Below are 27551 nucleotides of genomic sequence, written 5' to 3'. Positions count from 1 at the left end.
GCTGTACGTTTTGGGAGGAATGTGCAGATGCCAGATCCAGGCAAGCTGAACAGCAGGTGGCAGTCTGGGGGTCAGGAACCCTCCAGGTCTGCTGCCTGCATGCATAGTTAGGCCGGAGGGGAATTCCTTTTTTTTTTACTTTATTTTTATTTTTGATATGAAGAACACCTGGTGGTAGGAGACTGTAAAACATAAACTTATACATAAGAGAGCAAAGATAATATCATGGAAAAATACAAAAGAAGAAGAAACAGAAAAAGAAATTAAACAATACGATACAATAAAGTAAATTTTAGTTAGACAGCCAATTCTCGAATGGTGCCCAATTCTTAGAGGTAGCCAGGCGCCTTCTACTCCCTCTCAATAACTGGACTGACGACTCGAGTTATGCCATGCAAGCATTCTAGCTTTCCAGTGACAGAAAATGGGCGGTTCAACGCTAAGCCACTGTGATGTAATACAGAGTCTGATCATGGCCATTGCAATAAACAGGAAGGCATTAGTGTATCTTGTTCTTTCAGAGGCCATTGAATGTTCGTAGCCAGTTATTATTAGCTCCGCTGAAATTTTGACAGGGGTCTCAATTAGCTGATTAATGAAGGCTTCAATTTCATTTATAAAGGAACGTAACGCGGGCAGGCATAAAACATGTGAACAGAATCAGCAGAAAAGAGTTTTCATCTAGCACAGGAGGATCCTTTAGCACCACTAACAACTCCTCAGCTAGCTAACTTGGCAGGAGTATGATAAAGATTGAACATTGACATATAGCTTTGAGTACGAAGCATACCTGAAACCAAAACAGACCTGGCTAATTCTAACGAAAATTTTAAATCTACAGATGAAACTCCGAATTTACCCGCCCACCTATTGTTCTGAGCCTCTAAATCATCTGGGAGTTGAGAGAGAAAACACTGGTACAAAGCCCCTAATCTAGAGTTTCTTCGTATTAATTCGACAATGGTGATCTTATCCAACATAATAGGGTTTCTTGGAAGATTCTTATCAAGAAAATTTCTAAGCTGTAAATATTTGAAAAAATGTGTAGATTGTAAATGGAACTTCTCCTTCAGATAGGAGAATGAAGCCATCTGACTTAACTGAGCCAGAACCCCAATTACCTTCAACCCAACAGTGCTCCATTTGATGACCACAGTCTCTTGAAATATTGAAGGTAATAATCCTGGAGCATTAAATGGAGTGTAATAGTTAAACTTAGAAATAAGAAAATTGCGACAGACTCTTTGCCATACCGTGAATAGGGCCCAGCAAGCCTTAAATTTAGTTTTTTTTAAATAGCTTGGTTCAAGAAACCGAGTTAAAACTCCTTTGGCTGCATCACCCAGCGATATTGCATACATAGATGGAGACAAATTCAGAGGGATGTCAACCGAGTCACCCAGCAGCGGGACAGCAAAATGTTGCACCAAGGCGGCCCAGTAGTAATATAACAGATTCGGAACTGTCCAGCCGCCCCGCTCACGCGGTAGACAAGTCCACTTTGCAGCCCTTCTTGGTTTGCGATAGCCCCATAAAAATCGCTGGCTTATCCTATCCGGACTGAAACCAGAGAAGCAGGCAGTTCTCTTCGGCCGAATAGGGAAACAATTGTTTTTCGCCGGGAGGACAAGACGAAAGCGCCCCTGGTTTCCACTTCTTTTAAACAGAAAAAGACGCTCTTTAACGAGCAGTATCGCCAAGCGCACCACGTTTATCTGCAGGACTTTTAAACCGAAGTCAGACACACAAAAGTGTGAAAGAAAACTGATGTCACCTCACTTATCCTTAAGCGCACACTTCTACAACTGAACATACAGGGAGTTTATCCAAACAAGAATTTAAAGGGTGATCGTTCTTGACCCCAGATACACGACAGACAAAAGATTGAGTCTTGATAAAGGTGGTCCAAAACCATTTCAACCACCGAAACGCGTCGACGCAATTTTCAAGTACAATTCCTAGACTCGGATACCGGTGTTGACACAATATAAAAACTGTGCACAGCACATGGTTATCACATTGAGTTCGAATGTACACCTAGTACTGTAACAATTGGATGTCGTACTGTTGTCTGTTCCCCTTTCCTCGTATCAATATTGCTGGTCGATTTTGATCTCCATGTATGCCAAAAAACCGTTTTAACAAATTTTTTCCTCCAATTTATTTGTTTTTATTTGTGTACAGTGGTGCTCTTGCCCACTTGTGTTTTTTAATATATTTTGTAATATTAATAAATTGTGTACAATTTTCTTAACTTTATTGTCCTAATTGATTTGTCATTTAAGTTGTTTTATTGAATATCTTATTCAAGGGAACTTCTTCTCAGTATTGGTTATCCTATCTGCTCTCATTAATGTTGCCTTAGGAATTAAAAGTGGAATGGATCTGAAAAGGTATAAGAATTTCGGAAGCACAAGCATCTTTAAGATATTACAGCGACCAAATAAAGAGAGATGTAGATGATTCAATCTCTCTAACTTAGGGTGGAGTGAATCAATTATGGGGGAGAAATTCAAATCAGGGATCTGATCTACATCAGCGGAAATTTGGACACCTAAGTATGTAGCCTCTGGAACTGTAGGAGCTTGTGAGAAGGGCATAGCTGTGGCTTGAACAATTTGCGTCTTTGCGACGTTTAACTTATAACCAGAAATGACACCGCATCGTCCCGCAAGAATCTCTAATGCAGTAAACGATTGGTCGACATTGTTAGTTAATACAACAATATCGTTGGCATATGCCAATGCCTTATACTCAACTCCCTGAATCCTGACAGGAGAAATAGCCTGGGAGCTTTCAATCATACTTAGGAAGGGATCAATAAAAAAGGCAAAAAGAAGGGGAGAGCAGGGACAGCCTTGTCTAGTCCCCCTGCTGATAGAAAAATAATCTGACTCCTTCCCTTACGGAGTGGAATTCCACTGCGTTTTTAGGCAAATGCATGGAATTCTGCATAGTGGCACTCTACCAACTCCGCCCCCCCTTACTTTCTATGTGTGCTGCACTACACTACATACCACTACACAAAACAAAATCCCATTCCACATAATTACACCCCATGACACACAATCCCACTCCAAATAATTGCAGTAAACTCAATACTACATAATTACGGTCCACATTATTTCACTGCACACCATGCCAAATAATTCCACTACACAAATCTACTCCATGCCACACAATTCCATCACACACATTTCCACAACTAACAATTTCAATACAACCCACATAATTCCACTCCACACCACACCACACCACACCACATACTCCAAACCAGAACATATGGGCAAAAGACATTGTCATTTACAGCGCCAATAGCTCTAACTCTCACAAATGCATGACTTATTGCATTGCAAATGCTTGTTACTCTAGGCCAGGGGTCTTCAATCTGTGGGGCGCGACCCCCAGGGGGGGCGTGGAGTCCTAGAAAGGGGGTCGCGCATTCCTATCGTACTTTTGCCTGGAACTGCCTGAAGCTGCAATCCAAAACGTTTGCGCTTCATTTTGGATTCTGATTAGTGGCATCTTCAGGCTCTCTCTGATTGGAGGGCATTGTGAAAACATACAGCGTCATTGGCGATTGTCCTCCAATCAGAGAAATTGCAGATTTAACATCAGGAAATGCCGGGAACTGTGGCAAAGAATATGCTCTGGCAAAGCGTCTGGAGTGCTTCAATGTTATTGTTGTTGCTGCTGCCTTGCACTCCTGCTGCATTTCCTGGGCTTTCTCGTGTCCTTGCGGCTGCTATGTTTTTCCAGCAGCTGGTGTCCTTTTCGTGCTTCTTCGTGGCTGCCTTTGCAATACGATCCCGTGGCTGTGTCATGGTTTCCGCGGCACCTGGAACTTCGTGTTTGTGTTCGATGTTTCTCTTTCACATTTATTTGATTTGGAGGCACTAACAATACAAACAGGATTTATGGTACGTCCACTGCCAGTAGTTACAGTAAAACCTTGAAAAATACATAACTAATGAGAGCATACGTTTTAGTGAGTTCTGGTGTCTCACAAGCAAGTAACGCTGCCAGTGTTTTTAGATCACATTTCGTGTCCTTTGCTGTTAAATAGTTTCTCTCTCCCCTTAATTAAGGCCATTCTTACTTTCTCTCCCCGTTCTTGTTTCCATCTAATATCTTCATTACTCCTTGTATTTCAAATGTTTCTTGTATTAACCGCAAAGATATTTTAGGCCCAAGTGTTTATATGAATGAAAGAGTGAGAGGAAGAGAAACGGAGAGAAAGAGACAGTGAGACTGAAGGTGAGAGGAAACCGGAAGATCAATCAGGTCAAAGAAAGACAAAAACAGGGATGGAGAGAGAATACAGGAGGCGTGGTAAGGACATGGAAAGAGAGGGATAGCGGAAGAGAAAAGTGAGCATTGGGAGAGGGTGCAGAGTGCCTTAGGTGGAGTATAGGTGGCAGGCATGTTTGCAGAATGGCAGTGTGTGTGGGAGAGAATGTGGGAGAAGGCCAAGATCGAGAATAATAGGGTACGTTTGGAGGGAAGGTTGGGACAAAGAGGAGGAAATGGGCAGAAAAGTAAAAAAAAAGGAATTGCAATTTTACTGCACACACTTGATGTTCTGAAAACATATTCTCCTCTTCTGTATTTGGTACTGTACAAAATGTATTTCAAAGGCCACCCTCCAAGTGTAGCAAAGAAAGCCATTATCTTCTCTTTCATAAAATTAATCCATGTGCTGACTTTCAAACAATTAAAAAGTGGAGAGAGTGCGTAGATGATTTCACACAGGTATCCCTCAATTATTTCTTTCTGAGTACCTCTAGAGCAGGGGTCTTCAATCTGTGTGGCGCAACCCCCAGGGGTGGCGTGAAGTCCTAGAAAGGGGGTTGCGCATTCTCATCGCACTTTTGCCTGGAACTGCTTGTAGCTGCAATCTGGTGTCACTGGGGCTCTCTCAGGTGGGTCCTGCCCTCTCACCCCTCCAGTGGGTCTGCCAGGGCCTAACTCTCTATTCCACAAGGTCTCCCTCTGGTGTCTTCTAAAGTTGGGGTCTCTCGGTGGGTCCTGTTCTCATCCTCCATCTGGCATGGCAAGGCCTTGTGCTCTGAGCCACAAGGTCTCTTTCTGTTGTGAATAAGGAGTGTCTCTCCGACACTGGGGCTCTCTTGGGTGAGTGCTGCCCTCTCACCCCTCCAGTGGGACTGCCATGCCCTGTTCTACAAGGTCTCCCTTCCATTATTATCCAACATATTAACCAGGGAAACTATGTTTTGACATTAATGGTTTTCTGGCAAACAGGTTGAATGAACAATTTTTTAATTTGCCTCAAACTTCCTATAGAACCTGGTCTCTCTGTAGAGAGGAACACTGTGTTTCATGTTCTACCTGTTTATTTGAACAACGTATTGCTTTCTGGGAATTGTAGTCCTCCAGTGTTTAAGATCAGTTGGATTGCTGCACCTGATAACAATCGTTTGTAAAAATGAAACCCTGAGAATGGATGCATGGACCCTCTTTTGTAAGGGCGCTTTTACTCTGAAAGGCTACACAAAAGTTAGTGTCAATCTACTTACTTTTTAAAGGTATGTGTGCTTTATTGCATTGTGTTATGCACCCTCCAATATATACTTTAGTAAATAAACACCATGGTGTTTGGCCTTCATTCTGAGCTCTAGATCCATAGTGACCTTGTAGCATATTGTAATTTAGCGTCCCTATGCAAAATAGGGTTCTTTGCGGAGCTCTAAGACTGGCTTCAGAGCCTGGCCTCTCGGTAAAGAGGGATGCAATGTGGTTCCCTGGAAAAGGTAAGTAAGGTGTGACCCTGAAGAGGCAGGACCGGGTCGTCTGCTCCATAGCACCCCCTGGTAGTATGGAGGTTGTCCATGAGGAGTGAGAAGGTGGTGGTTTGGGTCCCAATTTTTATTGATGGGGCAGAGTGAAACCTGGGGGAGGGCAAGAAGCAGTGGCAGTTGCCATGGACCCTGAGAAACATAGATGGGTAGGTGAGTCTACCCTAGATACTGCATTGGCTGTGGTTGCCTTTTGGGCTGTGGCCCAGGTCCTGATCTCTGAGGTTAGCAATCCTGAGACAGAGAAAGTAAGGACTAGGAGGCAGGTTTCACTTGCAGCAGTGAGGCTAACGTAGGGTAGTAGGAGAGTGGGCCATGCTTAAAAAGAATTGCTGAGAAATATTTTCTACTCAAACCAGTCTCTTGCTGTCTGTATTTATCCATATTTATTTATCCATATTTGTTTTGTTAATAGATGATGTGATAACTCATATATTTCCACATTTACTTAACAGATAGAGGTGCAATCATACTTTGATGCCTGTCGCGTTTGAGCAAATTACACTGCCAAAATAATATAATACGTACATCAAACAATTGGCATAACAGCACAAATACCTGTCGAGAAATGCAACAAGTAATTTAAGCAAATCTCAGTGAGCTTTATAACTCTCTATGCGGGCAATATGTACAGCTACTGGCCTGAAAGTCAATAAACTCAGCATAGAGTCACCCAAAAGAAGCCAATTATCTGCATTTTTCCACTTTTTAATGTAGATACAGGCAATGTTTCTAAAAATTTTTGAAAGGAGGGGGTCCCCATGTCTGAGATTTTTTGACAGGGGGGTCTCGGCATCCAAAAGTTTGAAGACCTCTGCTCTAGGCTATAGAGCAAGGGCTAATCCAGGCCAGTGTGAGCAAGGACCTTACATACATTCCCTTTGTACCTCTCTCTTTCCGCTTGTGATACTGCAAGGTTTTGTTAAAATGCGTTTTGAAGGAACAAAAAAGTGACGAGTGGAATGCTTAAATTAATCTTAGACTCTGGTAGTCACTCTGAGCTGCGCACCATTCCATAATTAATTTTTGCTCACTATACCACTCCATACAAGGAGCAACCATAGTTCAGCCTGAACAGGCAGGCCGGCAGGCCACATTCCCTCTGAATGAGACCACAAGCAACCCAAGACCTGTGTCAGCCTTGCTAGGCCTCTGTAGATAGATGGAGCCTGAGCCCTATGGCACATTAAGTAGCAAATCTGATTTACACATAGCGGTTTACCTTTGGAGGGGCATTGTAGATAACATCAATTGATTCAATGTAATTTAGTATTGAGCAATTTTCTGTAGTTGAGAATTTTTCAAGCAAATCATCACCTTTATCGTTCAGAATGGTAATTTAGACCATTCAGAAGAATGAACAGACTCTAGAATATCTAAACCCAGCACCCATGGCGCTAGAAGTTGGGGCATGACTTTTACTCAAGTCGGAATCCTGTCATCCCATATTTCTAACTCTATATAATCAGAATGATAAGAACTTTGTGCCCCTGTGTATACCGCTCAAATGAAAGTATTCTGGTATCTCATCTTCGAGGCACTTCTCTGGTTAAGTTACCCTCTGCTGACATCCACTGTCCATAAACCCCTTGTTTTTTACACTGAATTTACTTTTGTATGCATGATGACTAGGGAAGGGCCTACCATCCTGACCCTCACCTCTGCAATCTCTGTGAGTTGAACATTTTGCTACTGAGGATATAATGTTTCAACATGTGCCCACTCATGACCGACAATGGAGTCTGGGACATCTGGTGCTATGATGTTACTCCCCACGCCTTCTCCTGTAGAGTACCTAGGTTTTTAAATTTGGGTCTTCCTGAATCTCCCCAGCCTGGGTAGGATTGAGAGTATCAGTGGCTTCACACCCCAACTCCTTGATATACATTTGCCAGATCTATGGATCTTTGATAACCCGGCCTGAGATGCTGATAAACCCAAAATGGATTTCTATTGTGAATTAGAGAGCAAACTACTCACATCACCATTCTCCAACAAAATACATGGCAGGCTTTAAAGTTCCTAATGAAGAATTTGAGATTGTCTCCTTGCGTAAATTTCTGTAATACATCTGATGGAAATGTGGACAGGCTCAGAAAGGTGTAATAACATCTGGAAATGTTCAATGGGAACTTTGTGCTTTTTTTGCTCACACTTGGCAGTTAACTTGCATCTGTAGGGCTTGCCAATGATTTTACTATTCAGCCTGTCGGTGCTAAATTAGCAAGGCTTAGTGCAGCTGCTCATGAATTCAACCAAAGACTTCATTGGGGTCAAACTTGTTACACCACAGATCAGACAGGACAACAACCAGTAAGTGTTGGTCCTTGATATTTTTGACAGTGCCGCATAGTCTCAGAGATTGTCTCACATCACAAGTTTGAGGTGTCTGACTCTGACGGAAGACCCAAGCTGTTGCTTCACCTCCATCACAGAGCCGGCCTCCCTGATCTCCATACAAAGTGAATAAATCTCTTGAAACCCTGAAGGTATAGATGGCATGATGGGGAATGAAGCACTGGTGGGAGCTGAACAAGGGACTGAGTGACAGTGTACATTAGCTAGTGAGACAGATGCTGAGAATATGGTCAGATTCAGTAATTGCAAAATTTGAAGGTAAATGTACAACTTGTACTATAGTGCCAAACATACCTGATACTGTTTATATGGATGAATACCCACAAACCGATGTACCAGGTTAATATGATTGTTTGACATTTCTACCACACTGTCCTTCTGTGTTGTGGGTCCCAGCACTTGTGGTTTGAGGTTCCTATGTACAATGTGGTGTATGGCTCTATTTTGCGTCTAAATCACAGTGGCTACCGTGCTTAGTGCACACACGGTGGCCTTTTCTTTTTTTCATGCATAATTGTTTTTTGGTTTTTACTCTAAATTTGTTATGTCTGTTTCTAATTGTATACAACATTTTTGTAAAGTATATACACTCAGAAGTGAACCCCACCCACCCCTCTTTTTCTTTTTCATTTGGACACTAAAGGTTGGTGATGGAGAGTGATGACTTCATGCACCATGAATATATTTTTTGATATTGTACTTAACGTCAGCAGCCATAAGGCTGAATAGCTTTATGCTGATTTTATTACCTGCCTTTTAATTGGAAAACTATATTGGATTGTTTCTCCTTTGGAATACGAACTGGCAGTGATATTCACCACAAGGCTAGTGTGAAGATTTGGATTATACCTCTTGGGCCTGAACTGAAAATTTGGATTAAAGTGGACTATTATTTTGAGATTACTGTATTTATGACTGATTTGTTTGGTGATACTTCTTGCCCTTCATTTTGGAGGGCTTTTTTGGGTTGTTTATGGTAACTGACCCTATTTTTCTTGGAGCACCAACTATATATTACATTTGCTGTTTTTACTTCCCCTAAATAGATTGCTGTGCGCCCTAATTTGTTTCGCCATCTGGTTACCATATTATCTCACATATTCAAAATGTTATGTGTTGACATGCAGTTTTTCAGTTTATTCCCGCTTGCATGATTTTAGATCTAAAAGCCAAACTAACTTCAAAAATATGTGCAAGAGACTATTAGATCTAATTTCTGATTTGCCTTTTAACATCAACATTTTTCAATTGAAACAGTATTGCTGTGATGTATGGAAATAATTTCTTGGACGAGCCCAAACTAGGTCTCAACTATGTCTCAACCCCATCTTGCATTTATATAGCTACTTCGCAATAATAAGCATGTGTTTATAATTCTTATTGACACCATACACATCAAAATGTGTACATGTGTACAGTTGGTTTTGTAATGACATGTTGTTCTCAAAGAACTCTGGAGGAAGCCTTTGGTTACCGTTCACTGCTCTTCCACCTAGCTCACTGTACCCTATTTATTTATAGGTTTTTTTCATTGTTTATGTAACTATATTTGTTCTAACACCTCCGATGACATTAGGTCAGAAGGGACTCATAATTATTCATTTCGGGGGATAGTTCTAGAATGGTGGGATTATAGGAAGTTTTATAATGCTGTATTACGATTTGTCATTGTATTGTTGCAGTTGCTCACCCCATGCTGACTGTGTAATTTCCATTGCTTTCTTTGGTGAAATTCTCTAAATAAAGACATGATTTTGGAGGTGAGTCAGAAACTTTTCTGAGCCTCGAGGGAAGCTGCCTGATTGCCTATCAATTTGCTTCACACCCCGGACTTAGTCAATTTTTTCAGACTTGCTCATTATGACATCTATCTCAAATGCTAGGGAGCTTTTATGACATTTCATTTTTATTAAATATGACTTACTTATTAAGATTGACAATATTTTTGCCTTCCGTATTGCTCTTCAATATTTTAATGAACCTTCATAATTTTCAAAATCACTGATCTTGGATCATTTTTAGGTCTCGCATAGGTAGCGCATGCTGCCTTTACGAGGCATCAAGTAATCAGTATTACTACTGAAACTCCACCCATCGCATTTGTCTTTGTTTTGTCACTTGCTATTAGTGGAATCTGGCATTGCTGTTCTTATCTTGCTCATTGTTGGCTTGTGGTCCGATACATCACTTCCTTTTTCTTCTGTTTCTGGAGGAAGCAGCATCGACCTCGCATTTCCACATTAGGCAGCTTCCTGCACTTACCCGACCTTGTTTATTTATTTATGTTTAATTTATTCATAATTAAATCACGCTTAAATGATGCAGCCCACGCCGAGGCTCGAACCCTGTTTTCTTGCTCCAAGGTCAGCAGCGTTATTTGTTGAGCAACCTCCTCACACCCTTTGTTTTACTTGGTTTCAGATGCTACATTTGTCCGTCTCCACCGTGTTTTTTTATTGTAAATGTCTTATTTTTTTAATTTGTCTCTCACCACCCCACTCCGAGATCGCTGTTTCTTTTTTAATGATTAAATAATGCAGCCCACCCCGAGGCTCGGATCCTGTTCTCCAGCTCCAAAGTCAGCAGCTTCAGCAGGGGCAGGCCTACTATCTGTTTTGGGTCAGGTTACAAATTCTTCCACTTTCGCCGCTTCGCTGCCCCGCTTGTTTTCCTAAGCGAGTGCACACCACTCGCATACGCTCCAATCGCAAATTATAATGGCATCCAACACCATTAAGTAGGTGAAGGAAAAATCGCAACATTTTCATTTAAATGAGATTTCAACTCACAGTCTCATCGCACCATACATCTTAATATACTTTACTGCCTGCATTTACTTGTAGCTGCATGGCTTGCGCATCTTTTTGAACATGGTCTGGAAAGCTTCATAGATTTGCGGGAAGATGTTCTGAGGCAATTCAAGAGGGGTAACTAGGGCGAATGGTATCTGCGGGTGGGTTGAGTGATAGTGTTCTCCGGGGCAGTTGGTGAATGGTTAATGCTTGTGCGTATGTGGAGGGTCTGTGCTCTCCCTCTCCGAGGTCAGTCTTGGCTGCCCTGCATTGTGTGTGTTTGTAAAAGGAAGCAATATGCTAGGTTTTGTTCCATGCCTTCGTTTTTTGCCTGCTTGTGCTTGCTTGGCAGCGCTGCCTCGGACATGCCAGGAAGGGCTCGGATAGACATGTTGGGAGCGCCCCTGCAAGTGGAAGTCTGTACAACAACTGTTTGCCCTTTCCCGGGACTGTGACGAGCTCGGCGACGTTGCGTTGTAGCTGAACAAAGCATTGAAAACAAATGTAATGATGTGTTTGTGTATGCAGGGTAGAGGCCGTGTAGCGCTCGAAGCTCCAAGAAAGATGCAGAGACACTATGAGGAAGGCAATGCAAGCGTAAAGTTATGTTTTTGTAGGGCAAACGTTCTATGGTGCTCAGAGGTGCAAAGGAAAGACGCTGAGGCACTAAGAGGAAGAGTCACAACGGGGCTCCACGTGGGCGTCGGCAATGAAGTGGGAGAGTCTGGATTGAGGTGCATTGGCAGAACTGCACTTAGTGTTTTATTGGGAGATTAAAAGTGTAGAGACTCATTATCCCAGAGTCAATGTTTGCTACTGAAAAGTACAGGTACTCTCATTAGAAATACTGCATCCCTCCTAAGAAGTGCAGGCGCTCTCATATTGAAAGTATTGCGTCGCTCCTAAGAAGTGCAGGCGCTCTCATATTGAAAGTATTGCGTCGCTCCTAAGAAGTGCAGGCGTTCTCATATTGAAAGTATTGCGTCGCTCCTAAGAAGTGCAGGTGCTCTCATATTGTAAGTATTGCATCGCTCCTAAGAAGTGCAGGCGCTCTCATATTGAAAGTATTGCGTCGCTCCTAAGAAGTGCAGGCGTTCTCATATTGAAAGTATTGCGTCGCTCCTAAGAAGTGCAGGTGCTCTCATATTGTAAGTATTGCATCGCTCCTAAGAAGTGCAGGCGCTCTCATATTGAAAGTATTGCGTCGCTCCTAAGAAGTGCAGGCGCTCTCATATTGAAAGTATTGCATCGCTCCGAAGAAGTGCAGGCGCTCTCATATTGAAAGTATTGCGTCGCTCCTAAGAAGTGCGGGCGATCTCATATTGAAAGTATTGCATCGCTCCTAAGAAGTGCAGGTGCTCTCATATTGTAAGTATTGCATCGCTCCTAAGAAGTGCAGGCGCTCTCATATTGAAAGTATTGCGTCGCTCCTAAGAAGTGCAGGCGTTCTCATATTGAAAGTATTGCGTCGCTCCTAAGAAGTGCAGGTGCTCTCATATTGTAAGTATTGCATCGCTCCTAAGAAGTGCAGGCGCTCTCATATTGAAAGTATTGCGTCGCTCCTAAGAAGTGCAGGCGCTCTCATATTGAAAGTATTGCGTCGCTCCTAAGAAGTGCAGGCGTTCTCATATTGAAAGTATTGCGTCGCTCCTAAGAAGTGCAGGTGCTCTCCTATTGTAAGTATTGCATCGCTCCTAAGAAGTGCAGGCGCTCTCATATTGAAAGTATTGCGTCGCTCCTAAGAAGTGCAGGCGTTCTCATATTGAAAGTATTGCGTCGCTCCTAAGAAGTGCAGGTGCTCTCATATTGTAAGTATTGCATCCAGACTCTGCTTGTGATCTGCGCACCTTGGGGGCTGCAGAGGGGGACAGAATTACATTTGGGCTTATTGGGCCCGCAACATGACCACGTAACTCTAATCAATTAGGGACAGTCCACTGACCCAGGCATTAAACACTGAGGGGCTCTGTGAAAAAAAATGAGGGGGGCCCTACTAAGCCAGCAGTCGGCTGAGAGAGTAATTTAATTTAACATGTTTTTTACATAACTGTAAGTCTCATACTATAGATATAGATTGTAAAGCCAGACTGAGAATTAAAAATACTTTTGTTGCAAATGTCTTCCTGTGAGTAAAGTCTGGTGTTTCTTTTACTGGCTCCCACACTCTGGCATGTTGGCGCTCTGTAAGCCTTTATTTTGCTGCTGGAATGATATCTCTCGGAAGGCTGAAGCTCACACGATGAGGCGAACATTCAAAAACATTTGCACTGCACCCGTACCTTTGATAAATGCGAGCATCCATTTTTATTTTTATTTTTTTCCAGTTGTTTAATGAGGAATGAAACTTTTATAATGTTACTTTTGCTAGAGTCTTATATTAAAAAAAGACAGAAATTATTATATTTATGCATAAGTGGCCCTTGCGCCTCAGAACGTCACTAACAACTCTCACTCGATCATTTTCACAGTGAGTCCTTGGTTTTAGTTATATTTATTTCCAATGGACAGTCTCAATTTCGCACGGCGTGGGAGCGCCATTGCTGGAAGTGTGTTGGGGCATGTGCAAGCTCGCCAGGTGTAAAATGTGCAGGGGGCTCTTACGGTTCCGCACCGCTGCACATTCCCTTCTACACAAAGAAAATGAACAGCATACAGAGGGATAAAGCAAACAGTATAAAGTCCACGAGCAGCGCCTGTCAGTCTATCCCCCACAAAAGGTCCACATAACCAAATACTGCACTTCATAAAGTTTATGTACAAGCTTCTCTTTGCATGTAATTGCACATCAACCTGTGCATTACCAACTTTCTCAACCCAGGTACTGTTTTTTCCACCTGTATGGTAAATCTAAACACATAAGTAAAACACACTGCCATTTACAATGCCAATAGCTCCAACTCCCAAAAATGCTAGACCGATTGCATTTCCAATGCTTGTTGAGTTAGTCCTTCCTTATGGATTTATTATGAAGTGCAGTTTGCATCTTAAACTGAGGACACATTGTCTCATTTATTCTTGGGACAACACCATCCCGACACCCAAATGGGTGCTACAACCATACAGATTATCTGATAGTGCCCACAGAAGAAAAAGACTATTATAATTTGCAACATTTTAATCAATCAAAGATATTTGTACAGTGCACGGCTGCTTCATCAGAAGCGTTGCAGTGCTAAACGCTAGAGAGACAGATCAGGCAGTTGCTGTGCATAGGAGTCTAGCCTTTGGTAAAACAGAAAGTTTATTGTTCTTTTTAAAAATAAGAGGAGCCCTACAGAGGCTAACCGGAAGAGAGTTCCACAGTTTGGACGTCAGGAACATAGAAGATCTACCTTCTCGTCTGGTCTTGGAAATTGTTGAGTCCTACAGCATTCGACCTGCGTGATCTACATTGCTTGCAGGGACTGTGTCTTTTTCTCAAATAAGAGGGGCCCTCACCTGTAAATTCCCTAAAAGCAAAAATAAGGGCTTTACATTTGATGTGACTGATTACTGGCAGTCAATGTAACTGCTTCACTTAAAGCAAGATAGACTACAGATAAGAAACTTTCATGATCAATCTTGCTGCTGTATTTTGAACTATCTGGAGTCTTTAAATTAAGAAAGCAGGAAGGCCTAAATAAAGACTATTAGCATGATCGGGAACTTACCAATGTGTGAACCGCCAATATTTGTGTATCCACTGAGACCAGTTGCCGCAGCTTCTTTAAAGATTTGAGTTTAGCAGAACACACTAAAGAGACTTGTTTGAATTTGTGTAGAAAAAGAAAGGTTAGAATCAGAACCTATTCCCATATTCCTAGCAGAAAAGGCAGGACGTGGAGGGAGATTTGGATCCTCAGGCCATCAGAGGCTGGGGGGTGGCACTTGGTCCAAAGAAAAGGACTTCTGTTTTGTCTGAATTAAGTTTGATGAAATTGGCATCCATCCAGCAAGCGACTCCCTTAAGAGGCTACTTGAGCTTGGTAAGGCCATTATCTGAATGCTCCAGATAAAACATTAATAGCTGGACATTGTCCAAATACGACACCACCTGTACACCCCAGCATTCAATCAGCAGAGTCAGTGGTGCTAGATACTGATTGAAGAGAGTAGGATTCTCAGCTGAGCCCTGTTGGACTCCGCATAAAACGGGTTGGGGGGATGAGAAAGTATGACAATAAACCTGCTCTTATATTTTGCCCAGAAAATATCTCAGCCATGAAAAAGCCTTACCTTGCATGCCTTCCACCAGACAAAATTTGTCTAAAAAGGTCTTGTGTGAGACTGTATCCAATGCAGCAGATAGATCAAGCAGAACCACCATTGCTGATCCTCCACAGTCCAGATTCTCTTTGATGTATTCTGTGTCCTTCAATATTCAGATTCGGTACTAAAGCATGACCGAAAGCCAGATTGTGAGTCATAAAGCTGGCCATTAGATTCCACAAAGGAATTCCGTTTTTCCAGGATTTTTGCAGGGAGATGGGTCTAAAATTATTCAATATAACGGAATGTGCATTAGGTTTCTTAATTAAGGGCAGAAGGAAAGCTAGTTTCCAGTCAGAGGTAAAAAAGTCCTACTTCCAGTGAGAAGTTCAACATTTTATTGTGCACTGAATTAATGGTGGGGGCAATCATCCTTAGGATTCAGGGAGGATGAGGGTCCACTGGGGAGCCTGATTTACATTTCTTAAGTTCCTTCAATGAAGCCTTCTCTGGAGTCACAAGAAGGTTAGCGAGTAGGTAACTGTGAGCTTGCGCGGGGTCCGCTTGCACCATATTAAGGTCCCTATAGGGAAAGTTGCATCATTTTTCAGAATTTTCTCAAGAAAAAAAGATGATAGGTCATTACAAAGTTCAAGAGATGGGCTAAAATGACTTATTGTGCCCTCCGGAGATAGGACAGAATGAACAATTTTGAATACTTCATGTGAAGTGTTTGAAGCCGCCGAGATTCGAGATTCGAGAATAGAAATACTCTCTCTGAGCTAAGAATGGATTTAAAAATATTTCTTAATGTTCCTTTATATTTAGCCTTAGCCTCCGAACAATAGGTCTTTCTCCATTGTCTCTCACAGTTTTTACAAAGGCCTTTTTCTTCCCTTAACAAGGGGGTGAACCAAGGGGCCAAGGGTTTAGTCTTTTTTGCTTCTTGAGGTTTTAGCAGCGCCAGAAGATCAAGGCGTTAGTGATCTATTTGTTAAAGTTAGCCACATCTGTGGTGGAAGGAGGGAAGGAGTGGTGGATTGTAGCTTTTTGGAAAGAGGTGCCGCAGTGATTTTATGCCGTGCACTGGAAAGGTATAGGGTTTATCTAGCTTCTCCCAATACAACACACCAGTAAAGGAGACGGGAACTAAAAGATGGTCTGACCAAACAAGGCACTCTGCCGAAAAAACTTGCAAATCAGAGATGGAGAAGATCAAATTGAGCATATGTCCTGCCTTATGGAGACAGGACCAGCTGCTGGAGTTTCATGTCTATTAAAGTAAGACTGAGCTGGACAGTCTGAGAACATTTGAGATCGACCATATTCAAATTAAAATCCCTTAGTACAGTAAAATTTGAGTATTGCATGGAAGGTTTAGCAATTATGGCAAGCAGTTGAGGAAGACAACTTTTTGGACAATCCGGGGGTCTATACATCAAGATTCCAGTAAAGGAAAAAGAGGGTGCCAAGTTGAATGTAAAAATAAGACGTTTAATGATCCCTGTATGCATCAGCATGGTAGAGGTACCATCAAATTAGTATTTAAATATAACAGTGACACCATCTTCCATTTTTTTATGCTAATGGTTTGCATACAAAATGCGAAAATCTGGGGGAATGGTAAATGCTATATCTGGAACTGATTTTTCCTTCAGCCATGTTTCAGTCAGGAATATGAAATCCCAGGTATAATCAGAGAGTAAATTAAACACGTCAAAGTAGTGCAATCTGCAATTAATGAGACAGGCCCTGTATGAGGGCAGTTTGTTGTTAGGAGCAGCTGCAAATATATTTAGTGGTGCACTCTATTTGCAATAGGTATGGGGGGCCCTGATAGTTTCCCAGGGGGACAGTTTAAATCAAACCCACAATATTCACAAATACATTCTTCCGCCATTGAATATTCAGGATTAGAAAGCCTCAGAGGGAGGCGGATTCTGTTTCTTAAACTAAAAAACAATTCCCTGGAATAGACCCTCACATGGAGGGGATAGGGAGGTCAAACAGGCAGATTGGCTGGCACTTGATGCATTCCGGATGTGTTCCTGGCCAAGACGGGCTTGCTTTTGGCTCGCCAGTGGTGCGGGCTTGCTTTTGGCTCGCCAGTGGTGCACCCACTGCGCACCTACGGCACAGGCAGCAATATGTAGCGTGAGGAAGTGGGAGAAAGAGGAGGGTCACCAGTTAGCCCAATTGCTAGCTCGCTGACCAAACAGAAGGGGTCTGTGCGGTGGCAAACTGCGGGATGAAAAAATTGGTGTTCAATGCCAAGGAGTGAAAATAAAGGTTAGCCCACCAAAAACAAACAGACCACAAATGTGAGTGATAAAACCAAGAGTTCCCCCATTTTGAATGTGAAACAAGAATTCCCACTTGAGCGTTTAAAACACAGAATCCCCCCTTTTTACATAAAAGATGCCCCCAACAGCAGCAATCATAGCACAACTAATTACAGTTTTGAAGGGGATAATGAGTGTGTTTGGTGTCCAATCTTAATGTCCGATCGGTACAGCGGAAGGATTACCCAGCAGACTGCTGAAGAAATACTTCAGGGATTTTACCCTCATAAATTGAAAAACGGATTCTAATTTTGAAATCTGCACAAACGATGATGAACTGTAAAGAACAAAATATACTGTAAATAGCCTTGAAAAAGCCCTGGCGCAATTCGCCACAGGGGCGAAACACGTGTCGGCTGTTCATGCTTTTATCGAAATAAATAAAGAGCAACTTTTCTATAAAATAAGGATTTCTGACTCTGATTATACAAGTAAGGATTGAGCCTAAGGACATTAAGATTGGACACCAAACACACTCATTACCCCCTTCAAAACTTTATTGTTCAAAAACTCAAGAGGTCCAGAGTTTCTTTGAGTGTGTTCTCACTACAAAAATCATGTGAAAATTGATATGGACTTGGACTTTCCTGTGGACCACTCTCTCTTTGTAGACAACTAATTACAGTCTCCGAATGTTTTTAGAACCTGACTTCCTGCTCTCGGACCCATGGCAGTATTTGTGGTCTTTATTTTTTACAGTTGATATTTCCCTGGACCCTTTCCTTCATTCCCTCTACTTACATTCTGTTCCATACAAATGGCAATGGCTGCTATGTCTTCCATTTTGCTCTCAGTATTGAATCCCAAAAGGAAGGGCCATCTTTACCTGGCTATTGACTTTTATTACTTTTGTGGTGGAAGTGTTCTACTCACATGCATGGATGTATTCAGGCTTCCAAAACAGTGCAATGACAAGCAAATGTTTAGACTTGGAATTTAATTACTTCTCTCACAGTCTAATTGGATCTTTCAAATGGCCTTTTGGAATACGGATTCCTAATATCCCGAGGTCTGTCACTGCTAGAGGATCTCATGTTTTATCCATGCTCCGTTGAACAATGTACACATACAATGCTCCACAATTAGGAAGTGGGATCAGATGCAACAGCTCCCTTGCCAAGGTTTTAAGTGGGCTGGGTCCTGCCGGTGCTCAGCACCTGAAATTCTAAGAAGCAGGTGCCGAGACGGGTCTCTATCGGACTCTTCATTTTTGCCCTGACCTTAAGGGTGAAACAATAAATCCTTTAACTCTGCAGCAGTTCGACCCTTCAGTGGTGCCTTTGAGGTACCTTTAAAGAGACTCGATTCAGTTCTTTCACAGTATCTCTTCATTTCATAACTGAAGCATTTTCAACATTCTATATTACAAAGCTATAGTTGTTGCTTATTTATCTTACGTAACTAACAACCACTGACAAAGCCAATAGTCCTGGCTTGTTGTAGGTGTAATGTTAATGTTATCTGTTGTCCTATATATCTGGATGCAATAACAGAAGCAGAAAAATATCAGTCGGGTGGCACAAAATGCTAAGCACAGTTTTTCAGCATACATTTTTTTAAAGCCACGCCCTTAATTACATTGGTCATGCCCCTTTGAGAGACCCTCTAGTTTTTTATCATCTCACTTAAAGCCCTGTCCCTTGCAATGCCAAATCACACAATGTAAGCTAAGGAAAGAGGCGGTACTTTAATAAGTGGCCACAATGTACGCGCTCTTTTGCTGTATACCAAAACATCAAATCCCTCATGAAGGTAAGCATTACCCAGGCTGCAAGTTGTGATATATTTAGCCCTGAGCATACATGAGTGAAGTCAGCGCTGATTACCTGTCACAGCGCGTTTATGATTTCACTGTTGTTGGTCAGGTCGGGCCAGGTCATCCATGACACGTGGACATTGTGTTTTAAATGATAACAATAATTTTGTGCTTAATAAGCTTAATCTTCTTAATCCGCCGAAGACCATAGAGATAACCAGGTGACAGTTTACACACCGTCATTGCCTCTCAGAAAAGCAGGATCGTCCAAATCATGATTCTACCATTCACGCACATTTGCTGTGTTTCTGTAATTTTCTAACTCCGGCTTTATTTCTGCATCTCATTCGCGCTCTCTTCCTCATCCATTTGCTTGGCCTTGTTTCTCAAGAAGGTTATCTATGTAAGGTGCCTTACATTTTTTAACATTTTGCACAATATCACAAACTGTCCTTCCATTTTTTTAACCATTTCTTGACTGCATTTTATTTCTTTTTTTCTGTGCAATTCTCACTTTAACTCTGTTGGTTCATGTTATTTTCAGTCTCTTTCAGTATATTACAAAGTTCACCCTTTCTCAAGGGCTGATTCACAAACGATTGTGTGCACCTAAATTCAATTTATTTGCACAAAAGCTTCATTTGTGCACAGAAATTCCCGGCGTCAGCATCGGATACATTGTTGTGCATAAGTGCATTAACGACCTTGAACATTTCACCTGCATTCCAAATGTAGGCGTAGATTTGTGGTCACTTCTAGGGACGTCCACCTGTAAAAGTTAATGAACACCCACAAACTCATAATTTGTCGGAATTTACAAACTATTTCTAGGTACTTTACACTACCATGGAAGGCATGCAAATAAACTCCTATTTTCCTTGAGAAACAAGTAAATTGCAAGTTCTAATGATTGTTTTCGTCATTTTTTTTACATTTGAAGATTTTCAACTACTCTAAATTGTGAGTATAAAAATGTTCCTGGGAAATAACAATAAAGCAATAACACTCATAGTTTTCCCGGGGCACTCCTGAAATTATTTACAAAAAAGACCAAAACATTTTTCAAATGGAATATTAATCCTATAGAAGTGTGGGCTTTTTTACCTTTGGCCTTTGTTACTCAGGAAAAATATTTAAGTGGTCATTTATAGTATGGTGAGTCAAATGCCATACAGATGGAGCAGCAGCGGAGGCAGCTCTGTCAGTCTACCTGCAGCGGAACAAATCACAGCCACCTAGCTACGCCCACACCGCCATATTTTGATTTTGCCATTGACGTTGCTTGGATTTTTCACAAAACTTGCTCAGGCCAAAATGACGCCAACAGCCTCATTGAACATTAAACAAGGCCAATTGAACTATAATTCTACGGCCTTGTTGACGCTGATAATCTAAGATAAAGCGCCTACGCAGGAATCTCAAATCGTATGAGGCAATATGTCACTACATATAATACATTTTCAACAAATAAATCAGCATAGTCAATTAAATACATCTCGAAACAAAAAAAACATGGAGCTTTCTTTTTGTTCAAAACCACAAAGGTTTATTAAATAATAAAAGTGCTTACAGAAGGCAAATATTTAGCTAGTCAATATACATGGTAAACCAGTATAGGGAATCGGCATAAGACTCAATCGAATACAGAAAAGAGAATGAAAAGTAGTCAAGTCTCAGTAAAATATTTTGAAGTCCTAAGCAAGAGACAAACCGACATAGGGCCACTCTCTAAAGTTGTGTAAACCAGGCTCTGGCTCACCACCCGAAAATACTCTTTTTTTAGTAGAAAATACATAGTGAAAATTGAAGTGTCAGCATAAGATGATCATACATCCTTTCACAAATTGAACTATAAAATGTAATACAGCATCATCTAGCAACATCCCAAGAGCAGCCCATAAATTAATATAAAAGCAACCCCTTATGACTAATATCATCGGCTGTGTCAGCATAAAACTAGTGACACTCAAAACAATGACGGTCTCAACTTATGAATAGGGTTAAAGTATTACAAGCAGGAAACGTGTTGAAAGTAGCAAAACACTTCAAGAATAGCATGTCAACACATAGCTTTAGAACAGTGCACATTTTGCTATGTGGGAAGAGAGGAGAAATGAAGAAACAACTTAATGGATGCATTAGTATTCAAGCTGGAGTTTGGGCCTACTTTAGCCAAGCAAAATAAAATAACATTTTGTAGGGTGCAGCATTTTCGTTTTAGTGCAAAAATATTCCTAACAATAGTCACACATTTGAATCATTCTAAATTCTCTTCATCAGAGTCACAGTAAATGTCATCATTTTTTTGTTTGTTTTTAACATCAAACTCCTAATAGGGGTGGGGGGGGGGGTATTTTTTGCCAAAAACACAAAGTAACATTGGCCGTGGCACACTCTGAGTGTACTCCACCACAGAGGCAGAAGTATTTCTTTTTTCCTCCCTATAACCCTCATCAAGAATGTTTTCAGAAGGGCTGCCCTAAACAGGGTGGTCCTTCAAAGACCATTGCTGTTAGCAGATGTCTGGCTCACAGGCAATGGAAGAAGGGGTACTGGGGGTTCTACACCACCCCCAAAATAACCATGCCAGAGTTCAGAAGGTGACTAAGCAATTAAGATGCCTATAAATGTTGCTTTTATATGCTAACATTTGCTGTGCTTTAAAGATAGAGTTCAAATGTCAGGCAATATCTACTGCTAAATGGTTGTTTATACTTTTAACATAGAGGTTGGTATTGTCTTTCTCTGACTGAAAAGTGAGATGGTTTGTAAAGTAAACAATGGAGCAGTCTTGAAGGGGTACAGACAGTGTGAAAGAAAATATTAGAGGATGTCCCTTTTTTGTTGCACACAAAAAGTTTAAATAACAGTAAATGAATTGTACAATGGTATCAGCAGTTGTGAAAGCACAGAGGAAGCACATTTGTTTTGTAATTGTGAAGTGTGATGGAAACAAAGGTTTTTAACAGAATCAAAACAAATCAAGACATACTTATTCCCTGAAACCCAATTTCCACTCGTTAACATTTGGGTGTTTTTTTTACCAGTGAACATGTATGTCTGAGCAAATGCAGTGGCCATTTTAATGGAAAATATGCTACCTGTAAATTATATCATACTACCATGCTTTAGGAATACATTGGTAACAGTGTTTCCCAGATAGCACCACCAGCTACATATGACATTGTTACCACTGTCCTGCTGAATACATTTGCTAAACCTTTTCCAATTGCTATGACTGTAGTGATGTGACATTGATTGCAGCACCCCCCATTTGAAAACTGCTCCAGCACCACTGAACTGACTATGAAGGTATGTACAAGAAAGCTCAGAGTGGCTCTGCCATCAGAAACACTTTACTTCCACTGCCTCTGGGGTCAGATTTACCACCTATTCATGCAGCACAGTGCAGCAGGCGCAAATGTTGTGCTGCGTGAAAAGGAGAGAGGAGGTAAGCTTCATATTTACAAAAATATGGCACTCTCCTCCCCTTTCCTTAGCGCCAGCATTGAAATTAGCTGCTCCACGCCGCAAGACGCCTTTGCGCCATTGTGCAAGGGATCTCCATAAGTCTAGCATATTTTTTGTACCGAAAAGGTACCCTTCTAGTACAAAATATTATATATAGGCTCACTTTAACCCTTTTGCCTCTTTGTATGTGTGCTGTAAAAGGCAGCACACAGATAAAATCAGAAAAGGAAGGAGAAATGAAAGCATTTCTCCTTCCTTGGGCCTACTTCAAAAGGGCGCAGTTTTCTGATGCTAAACCCTAGTTTAGTTCATTTAGTAAATCGGGGTTAGCATCAGAAACCTTGGGTGGTTGCTTGGGAACACCCATACATCGACGATGGCGCTTTGTATTGCAAGGCAGAGCTATGCGTTGCTTTGCATTACTTTCACATTATTTCCAGCACTACACAGGCTTTGTGCTGTAAAGTAAATTCGGAAAAAAAAATATTTTACATCGATTTGGGTTACTTTTGTGATGCAAACATGGTGTAAAATCATAGGAAATCTCCCCTATATGAGGTGTGTGAATTGGGGGGTGAACGATACACCTGTCAATTTTTGATTATTACCTCTATTCTCTAAATGAAATCATTAGTCCTTGTCATACTTGTGGCTCCAATCCGATATAATCACACATGAAGAACCTTTTATTTTGATGTGTGTTAAATCAGCCAACATATCTAAGATATCTTTCTAGGAATGGTAATGACAACTGAATTATACATTCATTTAGTACTCTGTAGAGTTATTTAGTAAGGATCGTGTTGGAATCTCGCACATTGCAGGCTTTAATAAAGGTAAATTGAAGCAATGCTTTGCAATACTTTGTGCTACACATTTACGCACACATACAGCCTCAGTAAGTAGCTCGTTTGATGTTGCAGAAGTGGGTGTGGCCGCAGAGAGGAAGCCAAAATACACCAAATATTATGTTAGAATACTAGATATAATGAGGGCACAAGGAGGGGATTTTGAAGTCACTGTAGGAAACAGAGGCCTTGAAGTGAGGTGTTTTCATAAATGCTCGAATGTGTAGTAATCATCTTCTTCAGTTTTTATGGAATTAATTCCAGAGTGAGTGCTATACAACACTAATGAGGAGTAGATAGTTTTCCCTCTGCTGTTTACATTCTTGCCTTCTATGTATGCTCTCTTGTGGCGTCAAGAAATACAAAGTACAGAATGGTGCACTTTCTTCATACAATGCCGAGACTCTGCACTGGATGCACTTCTTATTCACCGTCACTCCCGCAGTGCCCTGTGTGGCGTTCTGATTGTGTCTGCATTGTGCTGACATACAGTGTGCAGTTCCTGCGGCTCTGCTTTGCGGTAGAGTGTGGGTGGAGTAATACGGAGAAAACTCAAGAGAAACAGTCAGGAGACAGAGGCAGAAAAAGCTGTAAATACTGAATGATTTTTTCCAATATACTGCACTCAATGTCTATTCATTGTTTAGTATAACTGCTCTCCTTGGTGTTCTGGTCTCTTGTGGTGTCTCCCTGCCTTCCTACCCCACTACCTTCCTGCCTTGCAGTGCTTGCTACAGATGGCCGGATGCCTGGAAAAGGTGGGTGCAGTTGATAGGAGAGATTGTGTGCACTGCTGGGACTCAACTGTTGAGGAGCGACATGTTAGATTCCCTGAGGCTGTTCTGGTAGAATTTACCCCGCATTGGGAACTACATGCTCAATCTTCTTGACTATCCTGCACCATGTGGGACCGAGTGGAGACTAATCACCTGGAAGAACTCAAAAGTACTGGGAAGGTGGACATATCTTATTCTTATTCTAAAAGTAAGGGAGGTATTAACCATCTGCTTTCTGGACAGAAAGTCATGCTGGAGACACATGCAATAGATAATTTGAATCCAGTTCTCAATCCACTGCTATCCTCCCTCCCGCATATGGCAGCATCTCCGGTTGATACCCAGTCTAAAATCTCCGCTCCTAATGTTCTTGCTGTGATTTAAGCTTCTCCTAGTGGACATTAGAGCTATCCAAAAGTCTCAGTCCCTGGCTGTTTCATCTTTGCATGACAGCCTAATCAGGGTTGATGAGAAGATCTCACTCTTTTCTGACTGAGTTCATCAGCCTGAGCAGCGGGTCTCTGAGCTAGAAGACAATGCGAGTAGACATCACAAGACTGCTGAGGATGCAGCTAAAGAGCTTTCCTTGTTAAAAACAAAACTGGAAGAATTGAAAAATCATTTGAGGCTCTCAAATTTAAGATTTGTTGACATCCCTAAGGGCAAGGAATCCCAGGAATATCGAGCTGTTAGTTTGATCGAGAATGTGGTTAAGAGGTATGTGCTTGCCGACCCCACGCTGATTTATTGACAATGTAGGCCTATCTGGACCATGTTCTTCAAACCCCAAATGTAAACCAGCCTTAACAATTTTGGTACATTTCTCTAATTTTAGAGTCAAGGACCAGATTCTCGCTAAGGTCATTCAGCAAAAACTGTTTGTTTTAGAGGATGGTTCAACGCTTCAATAATATTCATATATATCCATAATGGGAGCCCCCTGTAGGAGAGAATTTAAGGAAATGGTTGGCTTGTTTAAAGCAGCTGGAGTTCAACCTGCCATTCAACAACAATCTAAACTGAAAGTGCTCTATAAAGGTCACTTGTGGTCCCTTTCTTTAGTTCCAGAAACTCAAGACTTGTTAAAACAAGTTCAAATGAACACAGTTTAATAATCCAATTGGTCTATTGTTTACTGTTCTTTTTGTTGTTGTTCTTTGTTCCTATTATCTGTTGCACTGATAATGATATTATTTGGTCAAGATTTTCAGACTATTTTTGTGGTTTAGAGGGAGAGAGCGTGGGCAGGTATGATCTTCCCTAGCAGAATACAAGCACCAATTCCAGGGCACCCATCATGTGGAGGTTAAGGGGGAAGAAGGGATTCGATGGGTCATTCTCCTGTGGGGGGACTTTGGGGGCTACTGGGATGCTATCTGCTGAGGGGGTGGGAAAGGTCCTGGTGCACGAAGTACAATTGTTGGTTAAAATTGTGGTACCAATGGGCTGTGGTGATCTTTCTATGTGAAAGTACATTGTGATTTACGTGAATGGCAATAGAAAGCTGCATTTATTATGAGGTATGTTGGTGTCAGTTTAGGTCATTACATGCAATATAAATGGTCTAGGACCTAGGTAATAGAAGGAAGTATCTGGCAATTACGATCTGGTTGAGATTGCAAGTGTAGATTTTTGTCAGGAGACTCACAGGAAGTCAAACACTCCTAAAATAACTATCCCCTTTTTCCATTTTTTTTCCATGAAGCACTTACAGGGTTACAGCAGGTGCCTAAGTTGAAGCTCATTTCTTTGTAACCATTTACAAAATGGTTACAAAGAAATTAACTTCAACTTGGGCACCTGCTGTAACTCTGTAAGTGCTTCCTGAGCAGCGCCTCCAGAGTTCGTGGCCTACTTGCAACTTTTCTCTGACCCTACTCTGACCCTCGAAGCAGGGTCAGAGAATAGTTACAAGTATGACACGAGGCTCATGTCACAAAAATTAAACCTCAACAGGAAGCACTTACAGATATAAATAAAGCAGGTGCCCGAGTTGAAGCTCAAATTCAGTAACGTTTTAATCAGCCCAAAACATTAGTGAGCACGGTCGAGGCTGGGCAAGTGTGCTTTAACCCCGTCTCTGCCGTCGAAAATTAGCTGTAATACTTCGGGGAAGTCTTTGCATCCATGAGTTTCTCGAGTGTTATCCCTGTGTAGTTCCTGTGGCCAGGAGGCTGCCTTCTCCTCATATGATGCCCTGCTCTCTCTCTGACCCTTTATACACAAGAGGCATGTGAACACGCATAGCAGCCCCGCCTGTTCGGCCCCGCACCACACACTAGCGATATGAAACGTCTTCCCGCCCTTTTCCCACTATGATCGACAGCTTTGTCCATCATAGTGGCATCTTCGTGGATAACTATGCAGGGCAGGATTCATTCTGGCACGAGGATCCTGTCACAAAAATGTAACCTCAAAAGGAGGCACTTACAGAAGAAGCAGGTGCCCGAGTTGAGGCTCAAATTCAGTAACATTTTAATCAGCCCAAAACATTAGTGAGCACGGTCGAGGCTGGGCAAGTGTGCTTTAACCCCGTCTCTGCCGTCGAAAATTAGCTGTAATACTTCGGGGAGGTCTTTGCATCGATGAGTTTCTCGAGCATGATCCCCATGTAGTTCCTGTGGCCAGGAGGCTGCTTTCTCCTCATATGATGCCCTGCTCGCTCTCTGACCCTTTAAACACAAGAAGCATGTGAACACACATAGCAGCCCCGCCCGTTCGGCCCCGCACCACACACTAGCGGTATGAAACGTCTTCCCGCCCTTACCCCACTATGATGGACAGCTTTGTCCATCATAGTGGCACCTTCGTGGATAACTATGCAGGGCAGGATTCATTCTGGCACGAGGCTCCTGTCACAAAAATTAAACCTCAACAGGAAGCACTTACAGAAGAAGCAGGTGCCCGAGTTGAGGCTCAAATTCAGTAACATTTTAATCAGCCCAAAACATTAGTGAGCACGGTCGAGGCTGGAAAAGTGTGCTTTACCCCATCTCTGCCGTCAAAAATTAGCTGTAATACTTCGGGGAGGTCTTTGCATCCATGAATTTCTTGAGTGTGATCCCCGTGTAGTTCCTGTGACCAGAAGGCTGCTTTCTCCTCATATGATGCCCTGCTCACTCTCTGACCTTTTATACACAAGAGGCATGTGAACACGCATAGAAACCCCGCCCGTTCGGCCCCGCACCACACACTAGCGGTATA

The sequence above is a fragment of the Lissotriton vulgaris genome, chromosome 3_1, assembly GCF_964263255.1.
Source record: "Lissotriton vulgaris chromosome 3_1, aLisVul1.2, whole genome shotgun sequence".
In the NCBI taxonomy this organism is placed as follows: Eukaryota; Metazoa; Chordata; class Amphibia; order Caudata; family Salamandridae; genus Lissotriton; species Lissotriton vulgaris.
Note: the sequence above shows the minus strand (reverse complement) of the source record.